This window comes from Bos mutus, chromosome 28 (assembly GCF_027580195.1).
Source record: "Bos mutus isolate GX-2022 chromosome 28, NWIPB_WYAK_1.1, whole genome shotgun sequence".
Taxonomy (NCBI): Eukaryota; Metazoa; Chordata; class Mammalia; order Artiodactyla; family Bovidae; genus Bos; species Bos mutus.
In genome coordinates this window covers 40,696,239-40,720,510 of record NC_091644.1, presented here as the reverse complement: position 1 = coordinate 40,720,510, position 24,272 = coordinate 40,696,239, and positions in this window count along the sequence as shown.

The following is a 24,272-nucleotide window of genomic DNA, read 5'->3' as shown; positions in this document are numbered from 1 at the left end:
TGTTCAAACTCATAGAATATACGGCACCAAGATTGAGCCCTAATGTAACTTTCCTTCAAAAGATTCAAGTTCCATGTTTCATGTCTGATCTTTAATATATCTAGAATTGCATGGTGTGAGATAAGAAATCTAAATTTATTTTAGTCCACGTGGATAATCAACTGCCACAGCACCTTTATGGAAAATGTTATTCCTCACCTATAAATTACAATGCTGCCTCTATGCTCAGTCATGTTTCATTGTGTGTTTAGGTCAGTTTCTGGGTTCCCTACTGTATGGTGTCAGACTATAAACTGGGCTGTGCCTGTGGGCCAGACAATGGATAAATAATGCCCGCTTTATGAAACATGAGAGGATCAAAGCCCACTGCCTGAGAATGGACTAGCATGGTAGTAAATGTTCCTGAAATGGAAAGACATCAACTCTTCTCCTTGGTATTTTTCAGAGGAGAGTTCCAGAGTGGATTTCAACCTCTTGCCTGGGACATGGGAATGAAGGTTTCCTTGTAGAAGAGGATTTGCATCCTGCTCTTCTGTTTAGATGGTAGTTATAATGCCAAACACATTGTAAAGAGGATAGTCACATCTGTGTTTACATCTTTGAATTCTGGGTTCTCTCATTTATCAATTCCCTCACGTGCTATTTGCCATGGCACACTCACAGTTATTTCAAATTGGGCTGTGACTTTAGTAGAGGGCCCAAAGGGAATGCAGTTGTGGGGTACAGAGTCTCTGAGTAGAGACGGGTTTGTGGCAGAGTTTTGAGCTGTATTTGAAGCAGAGGCCAATTGCATTTTCTTTGAGCTGGTAAATTCACAGGGGTCTTGTCTAAGTTACCAGAATACAACAGGAGCATTTCCGGGGGAAGTCTAGGATATTGGGATGAAGGACTTTCTTATTTATTAGGTACTTATGTGTATGTGGACTAGACCTAGAAAGGTGGACCTAAAAGAACAGGGAGAATTACTACCCTTGTGCAGATCCATTGGAAGGACTGATGCTGAAACTCCAACGCTTTATCCACCTGATGTGAAAAGCCAGCTCATTGGAAAAGGCCCTGATGCTGGGAAAGATAGAAGACAGGAGAAGAAGGGGGTAACAGGGGATGAGATGGTTGCATGACATCACTGATTCAACAGCATAACTTTGAGCAAACTCTGGGAGATAGTGAAGGACAGGGAGGCCTGATGTGCTGCAATCCATGGAGTCACAAAGAGTTGGACATGACAGAGCACGCACGCCAAGAGTTAAGAACCCACATACCTTCCAGACATAAAATCAGAACATAAACAACAGAAGTAATATTGTAGCATATTCAATAAAGACTTTAAAAAGTGGTCCACACCAGAAAAAAGTCACTTTGCTGTACACATAAAACTAACACAACATTGTAAATCAATTATAATCCAATATAAAATTTAAAAATGTAAAAAGGCTGTCTCATTACCAGCCCTAAAAGATGTCTTCATTTCAGCTGGTGTTTGTTATGTACCAAGCATCCAACATGCTTTTCTGAGGCAATCAAAAGAAGAACGAGATGCTGTTCCTGGAATCAAGAACGTAATCATGCCTTTGGGACTTTGACATTTACTCTTATGAAACAAGTAAACAAACGGTTCAAGATGGAGTGTTCAGTTTGGAGGGAGACAGTGAGTAAAGACAGCAGGTCTAGAAAGGCCATGGTTTTATCGCTGCTTCAACAGTGAAGGTCATATTATGTCAAGTGGTGGCAACTGTTATTGCTTTACTTTATGTCAGCTAGCTTTTTAAATATTAATAAAAGGAGAGCAAACATTTCCCATGGCCTCTTTGGTGGATTCTTGATGGCTATTGGACTCTTAGGTAGTTTGACAGATGTGAGTAGGAGGGGTGGCTTTTCTCCAGGGCTAAGTATCCAGAAAGAAATGGGTTGTCATAACTGTTTTCTCTTGTGTGCAAAATACTGAAAATTATATACTAGAGGAATAAAGATTTAAGTCTTTAACATAAGTTATATGAGGAGGAGCACATTCTCCTGGGACGTGGCTCTGGGCAGTCATACACTGCGTAATGAGGAGGCCCTCCAATCTGGTGGCCGAAGCAAGGAATAAGCCAGCTACCCTGGGTCATTGCTGGTCAAGGACAGTGATGCTTAGAAAATTGATTGTGGGTCTCTGTTTTCTTTTCAAGCATTCTTTTGTTTTCTAGACTTGAAACTGCAATGAAGTTACCACTGGCAATATTTAAATACCATTCTACATCTCTAACAGATGGCAAGAGATTCCTGGGTGCAGTTCCTGGAGTTAGATACAGTCCACTCCCTTCTGATGCTTTGGTAGAGTTCAAATTCCACAGAGCCCCTTATCCAATGCTGTGATGGCTCACTGTTTTCACAAGAAAACTTTTCAATCAGCTGGTCCCCTGGAATATGGCTCTTCTTTCAACTAGCCTATAGTTTTATCAACAATTTTGTTAAAAAATGATACAAATTACCAAAACAGAAACAGACTCCCAGATTTCAAAAATAAATTTATGAAAAAAAATAAATTTATGGTTACCAAAGAGAAATGGGTGACATAACTTAGAAGTTTGGGATTAACATATACACACTACTATATATAAAATGGATAAATAAGAAGAACCTATTATACAGCACATGAAACTCTGCTCAATATTCTGTAATAAGCTAAATGGGAAAAGAATTTGAAAAAGAATAGATATATGTATAATGGAATCACTTTGCTATACACCTAAAACTAACATAACATTGTAAATCAAGTACACTTCAATATAAAATAAAGAAACTAAATTAAAAAATCTTTCTGTCTTGGAGGAAGCAGATGAGAGTCAGCATTATTTGGGATCCCATACTTTCTAAGTTTAAAGCTCATTATCCCCACCTCATCCCCCAAACTCCAGCATAACTTGCCCAATAAAAAAGAAAATAGAGCCTCAAAGAGATGGATGGACTTGCCCAGAGTCACACAGATGGTGGCAGATTCCAGGAGAAAGTATGACCTTTAGATGTCTCAGACATCAAAAGGTTTGAGTGCCACCTACTAGCACTCCACTCCCCAGACCACAAGTCAACATCAATGCAATGCATAACCATAAAATAATTATGAAGAAGTGCAATGCAATTTTAATTTTTTCTCCTGGTGTTAACTTTCTTTTATTTTTTGAGATTTCAACAGTCAAGCTCTTAACTGTCTTTGAATGATTTTTGCTTTGCAGACGCATTTAGCCAACACAGGGACTGCTGACATCAACTCGGACCCAGTTCTTTTGCCTCTTGGTCCATACCATACCTACTGCAATCCATCCCCTCCTGCCGTCCACAACTGGCATACCCGTCATTATTTCCGGTCCTTGTCCTCTGTGACCCTTTGTGATGTTTTCCACAAAGGTGGCTTGCTTGCCTTTCCTTCATCCATCACAATAATCCAAGCTGGCTTCCTCCAGGCAGTCTCCCCAGACTTTAGATGACTGTCCTTTTGTAAAACGTGTGGCCTTCTCTCACTGAGGACTTCCCTGATAGCTCAGCTGGCAAAGAATCCACCTGCCCATTCAGGAGACCTAAGAGATGTGGCAGAGAAGGCAGTGGCACCCCACTCCAGTACTCTTGCCTGGGAAATCCCATGGACGGAGGAGCCTGGTAGGCTGCAGTCCATGGGGTCGCGAAGAGTCGGACATGACTGAGCGACTTCACTTTCATTTTTCACTTTCATGCATTGGAGAAGGAAATGGCAACCCACTCCAGTGTTCTTGCCTGGAGGATCCCAGGGACAGGGGAGCCTGGTGGGCTGCCCTCTATGGGGTCGCACAGAGTCGGACACAACTGAAGCGACTTAGCAGCAGCAGCATCGAGAGACGTGGGTTTGATCCCTGAGTCAGAAAGATCTCCTGGAGAAGGAAATGGCGACCCACTCCAGTATTTTGGCCTGGAAAATCCCATAGATAAAGGAGACTGGTGGGCTACAGTCATGAGGTTGCAAAGAGTCAGACATGACTGAGCACATATACATGCACATACGCTGTCACCAAATGTCCTAACTGGCAAAAAGAGCATTAGAACCCTGTTTTTACTAGAAAAATTGTTTCTTTAAGCTTCTTTCCCTTCTCTCCTCGTCCTCAAATGTGTGAGGGATGGAAGAGAGACAACTAACGTGGGGGCATCAGAAACCCTGAGGAACCTTATCATTATATCTCTGCCAGGCAAAATAATGAACAAAAAGCGAAAGTGAAAGTGTTATTTGCTTAGTTGTGTCAAACTCTGCGAACCCATGGATGATAAGCCACCAGGCTCCTCTGTCCATGGGATTCTCCAGGCAATACTGGAGTGGGTTGCCATTCCCTTCTCCAAGGGATCTCGCAGGCCCAAGGATTGAACCAGGGTTTCCTGCATTACAGTCAGATTCTTCACCATCTGAGCCACCAGGGAAGTGACAGGATAAACAAAAGGTTTTACATAGCTCGAAATTTCAGGCACCGTTTTTCTCTCCTTCTGCTGCAGCCCAGCGGACACGGGGACATTTGGCCTGGGGCAGGTACTGAACACAAAGTCTGTCTGGGGCTGCAAGAAAATGAAGCCCTAATCAGGGAGAGAAGAGATAATCCATCTAAACCCTCCGTGATCTTAACCACAGAAAGAGCAGGCGAAAAGAAGCTTGAAGTCTAGACATCTGAGGGGATGTTGCCCTTTGAAGATCCTTTCAAGTACAAAGCACAGGGGCTCATATGATTCTGACACAGGCAGGGAAATAAATATCTACAAACACACACACATCAGGCAGAGCCGGGCACATGAGGTGCCCAGCAGGGTGAGTTTTCCAAGGCTTAAGCTTTTCTATTCCTCACCTCCAACCTCCAGGCCTTGAACCATGAAAATCCAAGTAAATAAACCTTCTCTCGCTTTGTGTCTGACTCCCAGAACTCTTTTGTTACTGGTAACAAAAGAAAGCACTATGATGGCGTAGGAAACTCGGTCTAAGGAACGGTGCTGTTGATGAGTGGCTGGGAAGATTTCTGACTCCTTCTCTGCCCTTCACCGGAGGGCAGGTGGGGCTACTGAGCCATGTGCCTCCACAGGGAGCTGAGTCCTGCAACACTGTTCTAGCCATTTACAAAAGCAGTAGGTATAATGATTGCACACTAGCCTCCTATTCTGGCCCTGTCACCACCTGGGTGATCTTAGGCAAAGTCAGTTTCCTCACATGTAAGATGGGTATAAGGAGAGCACCTACCTCGAAGAGTTAGGATAAGGATGGAAGGGATTCTGGTGGTGCTCAAGAACCACAGGACACACAACAGACACTAGGACGCTCGGCGCTTTTAATGTTTAATGCCGTCTTCCCTCCAAATCAAACTGCACTGATTCAATTAATGCCAACAAGATAACCGAACAGCCTACCATTCTGGTCAAGTCACTGAAAACAGTCAAGCTGGTTGCCTGACATTTAGTAGATGAACATCAACCTTTCCTCTCTCCCATTTGTAGTTATGATGTCACATAGCTAACTGTTTTCAAATCCACGATTTCACCTGAGATCAAATGGAGTAATTGATCTGCATGTTGTGGATGGTAAGGGAGGTTGGACAAGCGGAGTGTACAGTCCTGGGTACCAGGCACCATGGAGAAGATGCTCCGAGGAAATGGTCAACACTTGAGCAAGTGTGCCTGCTAAGACTCCACCCTGTACTCATTATCCCAGGCCAAGGATCAAGGTCGCAGAGGTTCAGCTGTGAATCAAGTCTATTTCCTTCTAAAAATAGCATCCAGTTCTTGGCTTCTGCTCCAGACAGCCAGTTTGGACTACTTTTAGGCACATATCTGTGTAGCAGGCAAAACTGTAGCGAAAATACTGAAGGGAATTTAGGAGATTTTCAAACACTTTGCAGGTTGGAGCTCAATCTGATGGAGGCTTAGGAGAGACTGGGCTGTAGGCTGGTCACTGACTGCCTAATTTAGGGTAAATTTGCTCTACAAAGGAGGGCAATATACAAAAAGTTTGAATCCTTGCTTATAAAGAAGCTTGCACACCTAATAGAACTTTGGGGTTGGAGTGAATTATATGATTATAAATTATTTTCCAGCTATAGGATTTCATGATTACTTATGAAGATTGTTAATGTAGCGGGTTGAGTTTGAAAGGTCATACATATGTTGGATTGGAATCTGTTCAGTTATTTGTAGCTCCATTACTGTAAGCAAGGGGATTAGTCCCCTAAACCTTAGTTTCCACATCTATTAAATAAAATGAGGGTATCTACCACAATGAATTATTATAAAATTGCTATGTGTTGAAATTAGTTAAGGCTCTCTCAGATTGCAATCTTATACATTTATAGCCAAGATGATATATATAGGCAGAAATGCTTTTAAAAAATCATGATACCTGAATATGATTTAGGAGACCTATTAAATATATTGGGTATACCAGAAAATGGAATAGTGCCCTCATTAAGGGTGAAAATGGGGTTTATCTATATAGTTTGACATAAAAATGTTTATAACACACTAACTGAAATAAAAGCAGGTTACAAAACAATACTTTTGTTTTCCTTCAAACTTTAAATTTTGTATTGGGGTTCAGTTCAGTTCAGTTGCTCAGTCATATCTGACTCTTTGCAACCCCATGAACCACAGCACACCAGGCCTCCCTGTCTATCACCAACTCCCGGAGTCCACCCAAACCCATGTCCATTGAGTCGGTGATACCATCCAACCATCTCATCCTCTGTTGTCCCCTTCTCCTCCTGCCCTCAATCTTTCCCAGCATTAGGGTCTTTTCAAATGAGTCAGCTCTTCACATCAGGTGGCCAAAGGATTGGAGTTTCAGCTTCAACATCAGTGAACACCCAGGACTGATCTCCTTTAGGATGGACTGGTTGGATCTCCTTGCAGTCCAAGGGACTCTCAAGAGTCTTCTCCAACACCACTCTAACTCCAAAAGCATCAATTCTTCAGCATTCAGCTTTCTTTATAGTCCAACTCTCACATCCATACATGACCACTGGAAAAACCATAGCCTTGACTAGACGGACCTTTGTTGACAAAGTAATGTCTCTGCTTTTTAATATGCTGTCTAGGTTGGTCATAACTTTCCTTCCAAGGAGTAAGCGTCTTTTAATTTCATGGCTGCAGTCACCATCTGCAGTGATTTTGGAGCCCCCCAAAATAAAGTCAGCCACTGTTTCCCCATCTGTTTGCCATGAAGTGATGGGACCAGATGCCATGATCTTACTTTTCTGAATGTTGAGTTTTAAGGCGGCTTTTCCACTCTCCTCTTTCACTTTGATCAAGAGGCTTTTTAGTTCCTCTTCACTTTCTGCCATAAGGGTGGTGTCATGTGCATATCTGAGGTTATTGATATTTCTCCCGGCCATCTTGATTCCAGCTTGTGCTTCTTCCAGTCCAGTGTTTCTCATGATGTACTCTGCATAGAAGTTAAATAAGCAGGGTGACAATATACAGCCTCAGTGTACTCCTTTTCCTATTTGGAACCAGTCTGTTGTTCCATGTACAGTTCTAACTGTTCCTTCCTGATCGGCATACAGGCTTCTCAAGAGCAGGTCAGGTGATCTGGTATTCCCATCTCTTTCAGAATTTTCCACAGTTTATTGTGATCCACACAGTCAAAGGCTTTGGCATAGTCAATAAAGCAGAAATAGATGTTTTTCTGGAACTCTCTTGCCTTTTCAATGTTCCAGCGGATATTGGCAATTTGATCTCTGGTTCATCTGCCTTTTCTAAAACCAGCTTGAACATCTGGAAGTTCACAGTTCACGTATTGCTGAAGCCTGGATTGGATAATTTTAAACACTAATTTACTAGCATGTGAGATGAGTGCAATTGAGTATTCTTTGAGCATTTTTTGGCATTGCCTTTCTTTGGGATTGGAATGAAAACTGACCTTTTCCAGTCCTGGGGCCACTGCTGAGTTTTCCAAATTTTGGAATTTTGGGGGTTTTGGGGTATAGCCGATTAACAATGTTCTGGTAGTTTGAGGTGAACAGTGAAGGGACTCAGTCATACATATGCAGGTATCCATTCTCCCGCAAACCCCCTTCCCATTCAGGCTGACACATAAAGTTGAGCAGAGGACCAGACCTTTGCCGTAGTGCACATCTCACTCCCACACCTCCAATTTCCCCTGACATGTAGTTTACTGGAAGTGTAAGTAGGATCACATCACTGCCCAGCTTTAAGTCAAATCAGGGGTTCCCATGAGTGGCCTTAGCTCCTTCTTTACCTGCCCTACCCCCTCCCACAATTCTTCACTCCTTCACAGAGTTCTATGCCTTTGCTTGTAGTGTCATCCTTCTTTGTTAGTCTATTGATTTGTACCCATCTTTCCAGTTTCAGCTGGTAAATTTCTTCTCCGAAGTCTTCTCAGATTGATCTTCTGTCTACTCCCATTCCCAGCCTTCCAACATCCATGTGTTTAGTCACTCACTCCTATCTGACTCTTCATGGCCCCATGGACTGTGGCCCTCCAGGCTCCTCTGTGCATGGGATTTTTCAGGCAAGAATACTGGAGTGGGTTGCCATTTCCTTCTCCAAGGGATCTTCCCGACCCAGGGATCGAACCTGTGAATCCTGTGTCTCCTGCACTGTAGGCGGATTCTTTACCCACTGAGCCACTGGCAAAGCCTCCAACAGCCATACCTCACTCCAAAAGACTTAGGGATTCATTTCTCTGAATCCACACACACTTCTCTCTAAACACCTACCTCAGTGTCCTCTGCTTATGGGTTTATAAATCTTCTTCATTCTTTTAAATAGGTATTTCTTTTTTAATGTAAATTATTTATTTGTTGTGTTTAAGCCATTGTTTAGCGCTATGGTCCGATTAAATCAATCTTGTTTTTTGGCCTCATCACACATGGGACCTTCATTCCCTGACCAGCAATCAAATTCTAACTCCTGCAGTGAAAGTGTGGAGTCTTCTTTTTTTTTAAATTAATTTATTTATTATACTCCAGTATAGGAGCCTGGTAGGCTGCAGTCCATGGGGTCGCTGAGAGTTAGACATGACTGAGCGACTTCACTTTCACTTTTACTTTTCACTTTCCTGCATTGGAAAAGGAAATGGCAACCCACTCCAGTGTTCTTGCCTGGAGAATCCCAGGGACGGGGGAGCCTGGTGGGCTGCCGTCTCTGGGGTCGCACAGAGTCAGACACGACTGAAGCGACTTAGCAGCAGCAGCAGCAGCATAGTTGCTTTACCGTGTTGTGTTAGTTTCTGCTGTACAGCCATGTGACTCAGCTATAACTACACATACATCCCCTTCCTCTTGAGCCGCCCTCTCACCCCTGCCTCTCACCCCTCTAGATCATCACGGAGCACCGAGCTGAACTCCTGTGCTACACAGCAGCTTCCCACTAGCTCTTTTACACGTGGTATTGTATATATGTGACTACTACTTTCTCAATCTGTCCCACCTTCTCCACCCCACCATGTCCACAAGTCCATTCTCTATGTCTAAGCATGTAGTATTAGCCATGGGACAACTAGGTAATTCCCTTAACTAGGAATTTCCTGATATTAGAGAATCTATTGCATTTACCCACCACTCCCCTTTTTTGCATTCCCAGCATTTAGTAAGTGCTGAACAAATATTTCTTTAACAAATGAATGAATGACTGCATAAATGGATTTTAATTGAATTCCAGAGCTAAAAGACCTTTTTAAGGCCATCTGTTTTATCTCCCATCCCCCACTCCCACCCTGCAACACATGTGTTAGATAGCATCATGACTCAATGGACATGAATCTGAGCAAACTCCAGGAGATATAGCCACTCCAGTATTCTTGCCTGGGATAACCCATGGACAGAAAAGCCTGGCAAGCCACAGTCCACAGGGTTGCAAAACGTCAGACAGGACTCAGTGACTGAACAGAAACAACAACAAATAAGGGTGTGAAAAGGGAGAATTACAAACTCTCAATGGCTGAGACTTTCAAAAGTCTTTCAGAAATTGATCATTCATCAAAAATGTTATGCTGGCTGCTATGTATAGACAATAGGAGATCAGGGAACAAACAGGAAGCCTGGTTAGGAGGCTACAGTCAGTAATCCAAGCCAGAGATGGTGCATCTCAGATCAGTCAATGGCAGTGGGAGTGGTGAGAAGGAGTTGTTTATTCGATCAGTTGTATCCAACTCTTTGCCATCCCATGGACTGTAGTCCGCCAAGCTCTGCTGTCCACGGGTTATCACAGGCAAGAATACTGGAGTGGGTTGCTGTTCTCTTCTCCAGGGGATCTTCCTGAATCAGGGATTGAATCCACACCTCCTGCATTTCCAGGTGGGTTCTTTACCATTGAGCCACGAGGGAAGCCCAAGAAGGAATTAGTGTGTGTATGTGTGTCAGTATTAGAGCCAACAAGATTTCTGCCCAACTTAGTGTGGAGCAAGAAGGAAAGAACATGTAATAGACAACATGTTTAGTACTTAAGTGAATTCTCTCCATTAATTCTTTAAATACTTGAAGAGCTAGGACAAATCAGAGTCTCTTCATTCCATGCCATCATGGCCTCTTATTTCAGTGTTTCTTTGAGCACAATTTTGTTTTAGTTTGCAGGCTTTGGGACCACAGGTTTCAATAAGCAACTTTGATGTAGAGTTGTAAGTGACATCAGATAAACTTCCTTTTGAGTAAAAATGAGTTAGAAACTAAACAAAAGGTACCATTTGTTGAGTGTTAATGCATGCTCCCTTTAAGCCCTTGAGCAAAAATGTGGGGTGCACATTGTTTTCTCCCATTTCACAGATGAGAAAACTGAGGATAGTCAGGATTAAGTAATCTGCCCTAAATCACATGGGTATCACATAACAAAGTGGAGATCTGGACAAAGTTTTGACTCTCAGCCTTTTCCTTCTGTGCCTTTTCTACAAGCCCAGGGATGTTTCTGACCCCTGGGGTAGAGATGGGGGACTGAAGATGGTGAGTGTATGGAAACAAGGAGGAAAGGTCTTGAAAGTAGGAGTTCTAAGAAAATGAAGTGAATGTGAATGTGAAGTCGCTTAGTCGTGTCCGACTCTTTGTGACCCCATGGACTACAGCCTACCAGGCTCCTCCGTCCATGGGATTTTCCAGGCAAGAGTACTGGAGTAGGTTGCCATTTCCTTCTCCAGGGGATCTTCCTGACACAGGGATCGAATCCAGGTCTCCCACATTGTAGGCAGACGCTTTACCATCTGAGCCACCAGGGAGTCAATGGAGGATGTCAAGAAAATGAAGATTACTGCTTTAACTCTTAGGTTACTGTAGTTGCCATTGTCCACAGAGGGGAGGAGAAGACTCATCTGCTGGTCATGCTTACAGACGGATTGTTAGTCAATTAAAATTGTTTTTCTTTCCACTTTCTTGTTGAGTTGCTCATATAAGCAATTGACCAACTCAAGGATCTTAGCAATTTCAGCCCTGGATTCTTCCCCACTGCTCTTTGTCTACCCTGCAAGTCCTTAGAATTCCTTTTGGCCTTTTGCTTTTTTCTTCACTGTTTGACTTGAGTAACCTCAGCTCCCTTATGAACTCTTTTCCCAACTCCCAGGGCACCCGACACAAGAGCATGGAGTGCTAAAGAATGCATGTAAATAACCAACTGGAGTCTGCAGTCATTTTCCTACCCACCCGAAGTCTCCAGAAAAAGAGAAATTCCCTTTGGCCATATACATCTGGATCCCATATGGGATGAAACAATGGTGCCCACAGTTCAGGTCTAGCAATATGAGATGCAATCAAAAAAGGAAGTAACTTGACCCTAAGACTGAATAAGACTCACCATTGCCCCTAATAACTAACTTAGCTTGAGTAAGAGAATCAGCCAACCAGTCCATCCTAAAGGAAATCAGTCCTGAATATGCATTGGAAGGACTGATGCTAAAGCTGAAACTCCAATACTTTGGCCACCTGATGTGAAGAACTGAGTCACTGGGAAAGACCCTGGAAAAAGATTCATTGGAAAAGATTTTGGGAAAGATTGAAGGCAGGAGAAGAAGGGGGTGACAGAAAATGAGATGGTTGGATGGCATCACTGACTGTATGGACATGAGTTTGAGTAAGCTCTGGGAGTTGGTGATGGACAGGGAAGGCTGGGGTGCTGCAGTCCATGGGGTCGCAAAGAGTTGGACATGACTGAGCGACTGAATTGAACTGAAGACAATCAGACCCACAGCTGTGAGCTCTTCCCTCAGGTGTCAATGCCATCCCATCTCCCCTCCAAAGACAGCAACGCCAATACTCTTCCCCATCACCAACCATCCACTCTCTCACAGCTGTACCTCTGACCAGGTGGTCTGCGTGGTCACCCACCCTCAGTGACTGTTGACTCTGTATCCCACAATCACCAGTGGAGTTCAGTATTAGCATGAGAGCCCAGAGAGGTGAAACCGGGGGAGGGCATGGGATGTGGACATCTGGGAACCACTCCCCCAACACTGCCCTGCCCTTTTGCCTCCTGGCCATCTGAGCAATTTGTAACCTCAGACCCCAGCTGTGAGTCACTCTTGTCTCTCTGGATACAAAGCCAGAAACCCGGTAGGGGGGTGAGAAAGGAAAGATACTGTCATCGACTCCATACCACACTGAGTCTGTGCTTATAAAAAGGGCAGGTTGGGGGGTGGGGGTGGGATAAACAGCAGCACCTAGACTGACCTAATGGTTTGGGCTTTGGGGCTTTTGAAGGCACTGACATTCTGCTCCCTGCCTCTTGTTCACACAGTGCAAGAAATGCGACCTAGGAGAAACCCTTCAGATAAGTTCCTCTGGCAATCCAGAGGTGAAATGACAAATACTTAACCCAACTGCTCTGCTAGGAGGTCAGGCTGAATTGAATGATAATTATGGAGGCAGATGAATCAGGGGTAGTTAAAGCCTGACTTCTTTTGTGGTCATGTTTCTGGGGGGACATTTAGCCCAGTAGACTATCCAGAAGGTAGTAAGGATCATCAGAGACTTTGGAAGGTGATTAGAAAAGGTGGAGTTTACTCGCAAAGGGAATATGCTGAGAGGCTGGCCCTCTTCCTGTCTTAACTTTGATTTAAATCTATGACTTAAAACTCAAACTCCTTTTTCCAGGCAGACTTGAGGGAAAGAACTTGAAAAAATTTTTTAATCTTGTTTTTTTATTGAAGTTTACAACATGATGTTAGTTGCAGGTGTACTGCAAAGTGATTCTGCTATGTGTGTGTGTGTGTGTGTGTATACAAATATGTATATATACATATATATATACATACATATATAAAGTTGTCCAAAATGTTCGTTCAAGTTTTTCTGTAACATCTTATGCAATTTAATGTGCATTATGCATACCATATATATATATACATCTAAGTGAAGTCAGACAGAAAAAAAAAGACAAATATCATGATCTTTATATTAAAAAATATAAAACAATAAAAATATAAAACAATAAAAGAATATATTTTATTCTTATTTACAAAATAGAAATAGACTCACAGACATAGAAGACAAATATATGGTTACCAAAGGGGAAGTGTGGAGAAGGATAGATTAGGAATATGAGACTAACAGATACACACTATTATATATAAAATAGATAAACAAAAGGATCTAAACAGCACAGGGAGTTATATTCAGTATTTTGTAATAACCTATAATGGAGAAGAATCAGAAAGGACCTTGAACTGTTAACAAAATAAGGAGATTGACTGAGGGTGCCGTATGTAAACACTTGAGTTTGATGATCGATGATCATGAAAGATGCTTCTAAAGTTTTCCTGGCCACTGTGTTTCAGGTTGAATTTGTTTCTGTTACCATAAGAAAGAAATCTTAAAAACATGCAGTCTACTTGTCTCAGACATCATCCATTGCTAATTTTTAAAAATTAATTATTTTTTAATTGAAGGATAATTGCTTTAAAGAATTTTGTTTTCTGTCAAACCTCAACAGGAATTAGCCATAGGTATACATATATCCCCTTCCTTTTGAACCTCCCTCCCAACTCCCTCCTCACCCCACCTCTCTAGGTTGATACAGCATTCCTGTTTGGATTTCCTGAGCCATACAGCAAATTCCTATTGGCTATCTATTTTACATATAGTAATGTAAGGTTCCATGTTACTCTTTCCATACATCTCACCCTTTCTTCCCCTCTCCCCATGCCCGTAAGTCTATTCTCTATGTCTGTTTCTCCATTGCTGCCTTGCAAATAAATTCTTCATTTTTCTAGATTCCGTATATATGTGCTAGAATACAATATTTATCTTTCTCTTTCTGACTTGCTTCACTCTGTGTAATATGTTCTAGGTTCATCCACCTCATTAGAACTGATTCAAATGAGTTCCTTTTTATGGCTGAGTAATATTCCATAGTGAGTGCTAGGCTGCTACGGTGTAGGAGCAGCCTAGAGGAGCTACACCACGTCCCAGGTCAGGGACGGCGGCTGTGAGTTCCAGGCTGTGACGGCACAGGAGCAGCCAGAGGAGCTACCCCCGGCCCGAGGCCGGGGCGGCGGCCAAGAGGAGCAACCCCACGTCCAAGGAGCAGTGGCTGCGCAGGCACGTGACGGCCGAGAGGAGCTACTCCACGTTCAAGGTCAGGAGGGGCGGCGGTGAGGAGATATCCCTCGTCATAGGCAAGGAGCAGTGGCTGCGCTTTGCTGGAGCAGCCGTGAACAGATACCCCACATCCAAGGTAAGAAAAACCCAAGTAAGACAGTAGGTGTTGCAAGAGGGCATCAGAGGGCAGACAATCAAAGAAAACTAGTCAATCTAACCACCCTAGGACCACAGCCTTGTCTAATTCAATGAAACTAAGCCAAGCCCTGTGGGGCCACCCAGGATGGGCGGGTCATGGTGGAGAGGTCTGACACAATGTGGTCCACTGGAGAAGGGAATGGCAAGCCGCTTCAGTATTCTTGCCTTGAGAACCCCATGAACAGTATGAAAAGGCAAAATGATAGGATACTGTAAGAGGAACTCCCCAGGTTGATAGGTGCCCAATATGCTACTGGAGATCAGTGGAGAAATAACTCCAGAAAGAATGAAGGGATGGAGCCAAAGCAAAAACAATACCCAGTTGTGGATGTGACTGGTGATAGAAGCAAGGTCTGATGCTATAAAGAACAATATTGCATACGAACCTGGAATGTTAGGTTCATGAATCAAGGCAAATTGGAAGTGGTTAAACAGGAGATGGCAAGAGTGAACATCAGCATTCTAGGAATCAGTGAACTAAAATGGACTGGAATGGGTGAATTTAACTCAGATGACCATTATATCTACTACTGCGGGCAGGAATCCCTTAGAAGAAATGGAGTAGCCATCATGGTCAACAAAAGAGTCTGAAATGCAGTACTTGGATGCAATCTCAAAAATGACAGAATGATCTCTGTTTGTTTCCAAGGCAAACCATTCAATATCACAGTAATCCAAGTCTATGCCCCAACCAGTAACACTGAAGAAGCTAAAGTTGAATGGTTCTATGAAGACCTACAAGACCTTTTAGAACTGACACCCAAAAAAGATGTCCTTTTCATTATAGGGGACTGGAATGCAAAAGTAGGAAGTCAAGAAACACCTGGAGTAACAGGCAAATTTGGCCTTGGAATATGGAATGAAGCAGGGCAAAGACTAATAGAGTTTTGCAAGAGAACACACTGGTCATAGCAAACACCCTCTTCCAACAACACAAGAGAAGACTCTACGCAGGGACATCACCAGATGGTCAACACTGAAATCAGATTGATTATATTCTTTGCAGCCAAAGATGGAGAAGCTCTATACAGTCAGCAAAAACAAGACCAGGAGCTGACTGTGGCTCAGATCATGAACTCCTTATTGCCAAATTCAGACTTAAATTGAAGAAAGTGGGGAAAACCACTAGACCATTCAGGTATGACCTAAATCAAATCCCTTATGATTATACAGTGGAAGGGAGAAATAGATTTAAGGGTCTAGATCTGATAGATAAAGTGCCTGATGAACTATGGACTGAGGTTCATGACATAGTACAGGAGACAGGGATCAAGACCATCTCCATGGAAAAGAAATGCAAAAGCAAAATGGCTGTCTGGAGAGGCCTTACAAATAGCTGTGAAAAGAAGAGAAGCCAAAAGCAAAGGAGAAAAAGAAAGATATAAGCATCTGAATGCAGAGTTCCAAAGAATAGCAAGGAGAGATAAGAAAGCCTTCCTCAGCAATCAAGCAAAGAAATAGAGGAAAACAACAGAATGGGAAAGACTAGAGATCTTATAAGGAAAATTAGAGATACCAAGGGAATATTTCATGCAAAGATGGGCTCAATAAAGGACAGAAATGGTATGGACCTAACAGAAGCAGAGCATATTAAGACGCCATGGCAAGAAAACACAGAAGAACTGTACAAAAAAGATCTTCAAGACCAAGATAATCAGGATGGTATGATCACTCACCTAGAGCCAGACATCCTGGAATGTGAAGTCAAGTGGATCTTAGAAAGCATCACTATGAACAAAGCTAGTGGAGGTGATGGAATTCCAGTGGAGCTATTTCAAATCCTGGAAGATGATGCTGTGAAAGTGCTGCACTCAATATGCCAGCAAATTTGGAAAGCTCAGCAGTGGCCCCAGGACTGGAAAAGGTCAGTTTTCATCCCAATCCCAAAGAAAGGCAATGCCAAAGAATGCTCAAACTACTGCACAATTGCACTCATCTCACATGCTAGTAAAGTAATGCTCAAAATTCTCCAAGCCAGGCTTCAGCAATACGTGAACCGTGAACTTCCAGATGTTTGAGCTGGTTTTAGAAAAGGCAGAGGAACCAGAGATCAAATTGCCAACATCCGCTGGATCATCAAAAAAGCAACAGAGTTCCTGAAAAACATCTATTTCTGCTTTACTGACTATGCCAAAGACTTTGACTTTGTGGATCACAATAAACTGTGGAAAATTATGAAAGAGATGGAGATACCAGACCACCTGACCTGCCTCTTGAGAAACCTGTATGCAGGTCAGGAAGGAACAGTTAGAACTGTACATGGAACAACAGACTGGTTCCAAATAGGAAAAGGAGTACACCAAGGCTGTATATTGTCACCCTGCTTATTTAACTTATATGCAGAGTACATCATGAGAAACACTGGGCTGGATGAAGCACAAGCTGGAATCAAGATTGTCAGGAGAAATATCAATAACCTCAGATATGCAGATGACACCACCCTTATGGCAGAAAGAGAAGAGGAACTAAAAAGCCTCTTGATGAAAGTGAAAGAGGAGAGTGAAAAGGTTGGCTTAAAGCTCAATATTCAGAAAACGAAGATCATGGCATCTGGTTCCATCACTTCATGGGAAATAGATGGGGAAACAGTGGAAACAGTGTCAGAATTTATTTTGGGGGGCTCCAAAATCACTGCAGATGGTGACTGCAGCCATGAAATTAAAAGATACTTACTCCTTGGAAGCAAAGTTATGACCAACCTAGATAGCATATTCAAAAGCAGAGACATTACTTTGTCAACAAAGGTCCTTCTAGTCAAAGCTATGGTTTTTCCAGTAGTCATGTATGGATGTGAGAGTTGGACTGTGAAGAAAGCTGAGTGCCGAAGAATTGATGCTTTTGAACTGTGCTATTGGAGAAGACTCTTGAGAGTCCCTTGGACTGCAAGGAGATCCAACCAGTCCATTCTAAAAGAGATCAGTCCTGGGTGTTCTTTAGAAGGAATGATGCTAAAGCTGAAACTCCAGTACTTTGGCTACCTCATGTGAAGAGTTGACTCATTGGAAAAGACTCTGATGCTGGGAGGGATTGGGGGCAGGAGGAAAAGGGGATGACAGAGGATGGAATGGCTGGATGGCATCACAGACTCGATGGACATGAGTTTGAGTGAACTCCGGGAGTTGGTGATGGACAGGGAGGCCTGGTGTGCTGCAATTCATGGGTTCGCAAAGAGTCGGACATGACTGAGCAACTGAACTGAATTGAATATTCCATAGTGTATATGTACCACGACTTATTTATCCATTCATCTGTTGATAGACATCTAGGTTGCCTTCCATGTTCTAGCTATTGTCAATAGTGCTGTAATGAACAATGGTATACATGCATCTTTTCCAATTTTGGATTCCTCAGGGTATGCCTAAGAGTGGGATTGCTGGGTCATATAGTGGTTTTATTCCTAATTATTTTAAAGGAATCTCCGTACTGTCTTCCATACTGGCTATATGAGTTTACCTTCACACCAACAGTGCAAGAGTGTTCCCTTTTCTCCACACCCTCTTTAGCATTTATTGTTTGCAGACATTTTGATGATGGCCATTCTGACTGGTGTGAGGTGATATAAATAAAAGGAATCCAGATCAGAAAAGAAGAAGTAAAGAGCTCACTGTTTTCAGATGACATGAAACTGTACATAGAAAACCCTAAAGATAGTATCAGAAAATTACTAGAGCTAATCAGTGAATTTAGCAAAGTTTCAGGATAAAAAAAAATCAATACACAGAAATTACTTACATTTCTATATACTAACAATGAAAAATCAGAAAGAGAAATTAAGGAATCAATCCCATTCACCATAGCAAAAAAAAAAAAAGAACTAAATATCTAGAAATAAACTTACATAAGGAGGCAAAAGAACTGTACACAGAAAATTATAAAACACTATAAAGAAAGCTGAGCACCAAAGAATTGATGCTTTTGAACTGTGGTATTGGAAAAGACTCTTGAGAGTTCCTTGGACTACAAGGAGATCCAACCAGTCCATTCTACAGAAGATCAGTGTTCATTGGAAGGACTGATGTTGAAGCTGAAACTCCAATACTTTGGCCACCTGATGTGAAGATCTGACTCATTTGAAAAGACCCTGGTGCTGGGAAAGATTGAGGGCAGGAACAGAAGGGGACGACAGGATAAGATAGTTGGATGGCATCACCAACTCAATGGATGTGGGTTTGGGTAGACTCTGGGAGTTGGTGATGGACAGGGAGGCCTGGCATGCTGCAGTTTATGGGGTCGCAATGAGTCAGACACGACTGAGCGACTGAACTGAACTGAACTGAATGAAAGAAATCAAAGATGACATAAACAGATGGAGAGGTATTCCATGTTCCTGGGTAGAAAGAATCAATATTGTGAAAATGATTATACTACCAAATGCAATCTACAGATTCAATGTGATCCCTATCAAATTACCAATGGTGTTTTTCACAGAACTAGAACAAAAAATTTCACAATTCATATGGAAACACAAAAGACCTTGAATAGCCAAAGGAGTCTTGAGAAAGAATGGAGCTGAAGGAATCAACCTTCCTGACTTCAGATTATACTACAAAACTACAGTCTTCAAGACAGTATGGTTCTGGCACAAAAATAGAAGTATAGACCAATGGAACAAGATAGAAAGCCCAGGAATAAACCCATACACCTCTGGGTACCTTATTTTTGACAAAGGAGGCAAGAATATACAATGGGGCAAAGACAGCCTCTTCAATAAATGGGGCTGGGAAAACTGGACAGCTACATGTAAAAGAATGAAATTATAACACTTCCTAACACCATACACAAAGATAAACTCAAAATGGATTAAAGACCTAAATGTAAGACCAGAAACTATAAAACTCTTAGAGGAAAACATACGGAGACCACTCAACTCAATCAAAGAAAGATCTCCTATGACCCACCTCCTAGAGTAATGGAAATAAAAACAAAAGTAAACAAGTGGGAGCTGATTAAACTTAAAAGTTTTTGCACAGCAAAGGAAGCTGTAAGTATGGTGAAAAGACAATCCTCAGAATGGGAGAAAATATAGCAAGTAAAACCACTGACAAAGGATTAATTTCCAAAGTATACAAGCAGCTCATACAACTCAGTGGCTTCCCTCATGGCTCAGTCAGTAAAGAATCTGCCTGCAATGCAGAAGACCTGGGTTTGATTCCTCGGTTGGGAAGATCCCCTAGAGAAGGAAATGGCAACCCACTCCAGTATTCTTGCTTGGAAAATCTCATGAACAGAGGAGCCTGGCAGGCTACAGTCCATGGAGTCGCAAGAGTTGGACATGACTTAGCGACTAAACCACCACCATACAACTCAATACCAGAAAAACAAACAACTCAATCAAAAAGTGGGAAAAAAGACATAAACAGTCATTTCTCCAAAGAAGACATACAAATGACTAACAGACACATGAAAAGATGCTCAGATATCAACATTGCTCCTTATTAGAGAAATACAAATCAAAACTCCATTGCTAAATTAACTTACAAGTCAGAGACTTTTTATCCCAATAAAAGCTTTGGACTCTCTACTAATCCTAATTGTCAATATCAAACTGGTTAAATGGTAATGAGGCAGGAAGCTGTAGATGGCTGTGACATCCCAGGAGGGTATCACCCTCTCTGCCAAATATGTGGAACAACAGCCAGCCATCAGCGGCAGTGTGATGTAATTATGTTGGAAGAGCTTTGTACAGATGGCTGAGATGTTTCTGTTTGCAGTACAATTCTTCCCCTTACTCCAGGTGATCTCTCTCAGGCTAAGCATTTTGAAAGAATAACCTGTTCACTTTTTTTCCTCTCCAGAACTCCCCTTTTTTAAAACATCTCTTTTCCCTGAGTTTCTGTTACAAGAACATGGAAAGATGAAAAGTCTCGAAAGTTGACTTTAAACTGACCAGTAAACCCTATAAGCCAACCTGTATAAAGCAAGAGGGCACCAGAGCTCTGTCAGCTGTGACAAGATAATCTCAGAAACAGATTCTGCTCAAGTTCAAATTCAATGCAGGTGGAGATTTTAAAAATAAAGTGGGCTGGGAGGGAGAATGATCCTAGTTGACCTAACTCCAAAGCAAAAGGCATGATCTGGCCCAAATTTCAAAAATAGAGAACAGTCCAAGAATAATAATAGTATCTTGCTGGGAAAGACTTTTTATCTTAGCTTAGGCAGAAAAAATAGAACATAAAGCTTTTCCCAGTCTCTCCAGCCCCTCGGTGGGAACCCTGGGTTCCTAAGCCATGAGTGGGTAGGAATGGCTGTGAGTAGCTTGCCAAGGAGGGACTGTAGATAGGGAGAGACACAGATGGTAGATGGAAATCAATGGGTGAGGACCATGAGGACAGGATCCTTGCCAGAACTGCTTGTACTCTCCTGAACAGCCCTGCTATGCTTTTGCAATGTGCCCTTGCACTCCCTCTGATGACCATTGTTTCCTTGTCTGGTTTATCCCACAAAACTCAGTTGGTGAGGGCCTTCTCTGGAAATCCCTCCTTTTTTTCGTGATTGAATCAACAGCCTCAGACCATCTCCCAGAGTGGAATGGACTCTCTGTCTTGGAGACTACCCTGTGATTTCTTTAGGTGCAGGGACATTTTGCATCTGTCTGTGTCCCATGTGATGTCAAAGGAACCAGTGGATGTTTACTGAATTGGATTGAATTGGAATGGAGTTGAACTGAATTGACAGATTCCCCTTTTCAGTGGCTTCTAGCTTCTAGAGTGTTAATGATGTAGAAACCTTTCTTTACCTAGTGGGAGTAAGGCCAGAGAGAGAGATGACTTTGAGCTGTACCTAAAACCCCAAACTCAAGTGAATCTCTCTCTTTTCAACCAACATAAAGCCGTCGATCCCAAACTGGCAGGTAGTGGTTCGAAAGTGACTGCAAATAAAGACTGTGGACATTTTAAACCTAAACACCTGATAAATGCGAGACTCAATCAACAGTGTATGTTAAAGATTTTGTTTTTTCCTTTATACATACATTGTTAGGATCTTGGTGAGGAATCTTCAGTTCAGTTCAGTTCAGTCGCTCAGTCATGTCCAACTCTTTGCAACCCTATGAATTGCAGCATGCCAGGCCTCCCTGTCCATCACCAACTCCCGGAGTTCACTCAAACTCACGTCCATTGAGTTGGTGATGCTATCCAGCCATCTCATCCTCTGTTTTCCCCTTTTCCTCCAGCCCCCAATCCCTCCCAGCATCAGAGTTTTTTCCAATGAGTCAACTCTTTGCAAGAGGTGGCCGAAATACTGGAGTCTCAGCTTTAGCATCAGTCCTTCCAAAGAACACCCAGGGCTGATCTCCTTTAGAATGGACTGGTTAGATCTCCTTGCAGTTCAAGGGACTCTCAAGAGTCTTCTCCAATACCACAGTTCAAAAGCATCAATTCTTCGGCACTCAGCTTTCTTCATAGTCCAACTCTCACATCCATACATGACCACTGGAAAAACCATAGCCTTGACTAGACGGACGTTTGTTGGCAAAGTAATGTCGCTGCTTTTGAATATGCTATCTAGGTTGGTCATAACTTTCCTTCCAAGGAGTAAACATCTTTTAATTTCATGGCTGCAGTCACCATCTGCAGTGATTTTGGAGCCCCCCCAAAATAAAGTCTGACACTGTTTCCACTGTTTCCCCATCTATTTCCCATGAAGTGATGGAACCAGATGCCATGATCTTTGTTTTCTGAATGTTTAGCTTTAAGCCAACCTTTTCACTCCCCTCTTTCACTTTCATCAAGAGGCTTTTTAGTTCCTCTTCACTTTCTGCCATAAGGATGGTGTCATCTGCATATCTGAGGTTATTGATATTTCTCCCAGCAATCTTGATTCCAGCTTGTGCTTCTTCCAGCCCAGTGTTTCTCATGATGTACTCTGCATATAAGTTAAATAAGCAAGGTGACAATATACAGCCTTGACGTACTTCTTTTCCTATTTGGAACCAGTCTGTTGTTCTTACAGATAATAAAAAAAAAATTCTAGCCAGTTGTACAAAGCACACTTTAAGCTCCTAACAATCTTTCATTAAATCAAATTGAAATTAGCCAAAGAGAAAATCTCACTTGATTTTTTGTGTGTTCTCTTGGGGTTAAGAGAAACATTATGGTGTGAAAGGCTCTAGAAAAATGATGATAGTTTAGCAGTCAGATAGACTTGGGTTCAGATAAAAGTACCACATAAAAGTAGAATATTTAGCCTTTCTAGTTGTTTCTTTTTAAAGTGAAATTATATAGAGTAAATCACATAGCACAGGGCCTAGCACATAGGAAGACATTAATACACAGTCATTACTGTTATTATTATCTACCACCAGACGTTCTAACCCAAGGTGATGAGATCAGGCAATTTGCTGCATGCTTTTATTCATCACCATCTTCTGAGTAATCACTTTCAACTCCTGATGTAATGCTTGCAGTATATAAATAACACAATTTGAACTTAGCATCTTGGCTACCAAGTCAATTTTATTCCAGCATATTGAATTTGATTATGGCATTTAATAAGGGAACAATTAGAGGAGACTTGTTTTATAAAGTGATTAAAAGCTATCACTTAAAAAGATCTAATTCATACCTTGCTTGGCAACAGCATTAATTCAGCTCTCAATACACATAGCAGAGTAGGTTCAGAACAAGTTGACAGGATACCAAAGATTTGAGTATTCATTTGAGCATGCAAGGTCTTCCCTCTCTAACTCATTCTACTTTACATCATACCAGTTACAATAAAGTTCATATAGCTCTCTGTTGACAATGAGCAATAAGCACATAAGTTAGTACAATGAAGTTGAGAGAGCACATACAAGAAGATGGACACAAGAGCTGAATTCACAAAAGAATTCAGTAGAAATGAAAACTCATGTGGTTAGTGCACTTGTCTAGTTTGGGATCATTATTTTGACTTAAAGATTAAGCTTATTCTGTGCCTGATCTAGGCCTAGTGGATTATGAAATAAATAAAGAACATGATGGGATAGCTCCTGTCTAAACAGCATTGTGGAACCACTCTAAGTATCAGCAAAATCCACTACATATGGGAACTTGATTAATGGCAAGATTTGGGTAAGATCAGGGTTATCTGATTATTAATCAAAATTACTAACTAGAGTTTCGAATAATATCAGGAAAAATACATTCCCCAAATAAACAGATAATGTCCTCATTGACTCATTTTCAATTACTTGGGAGTATATGCATAAGATCTACATTATACATAAGATCTATACACTATATCTACTACTGTGGACAAGAATCCCTTAGAAGAAATGGAGTAGCCATCATAGTCAACAAAAGAGTCCAAAATGCAGTACTAGGATGAAATCTCAAAAATGACAGAATGATCTCTGTTGGTTTCCAATACTTCAATATGACAATAATCCAAGTCTATGCCCTGAACAATAATGCTGAAGAAGCTGAAGTTGAATAGTTCTATGAAGATCTACAAGACCTTCTAGAACTAACACCCAAAAAAGATGTCCTTTTCATTATAGGGGACTGGAATGCAAAAGTAGGAAGTCAAGAAACACCTGGAGTAACAGACAAATTTGGCCTTGGAATACAGAATGAAGCAGGGCAA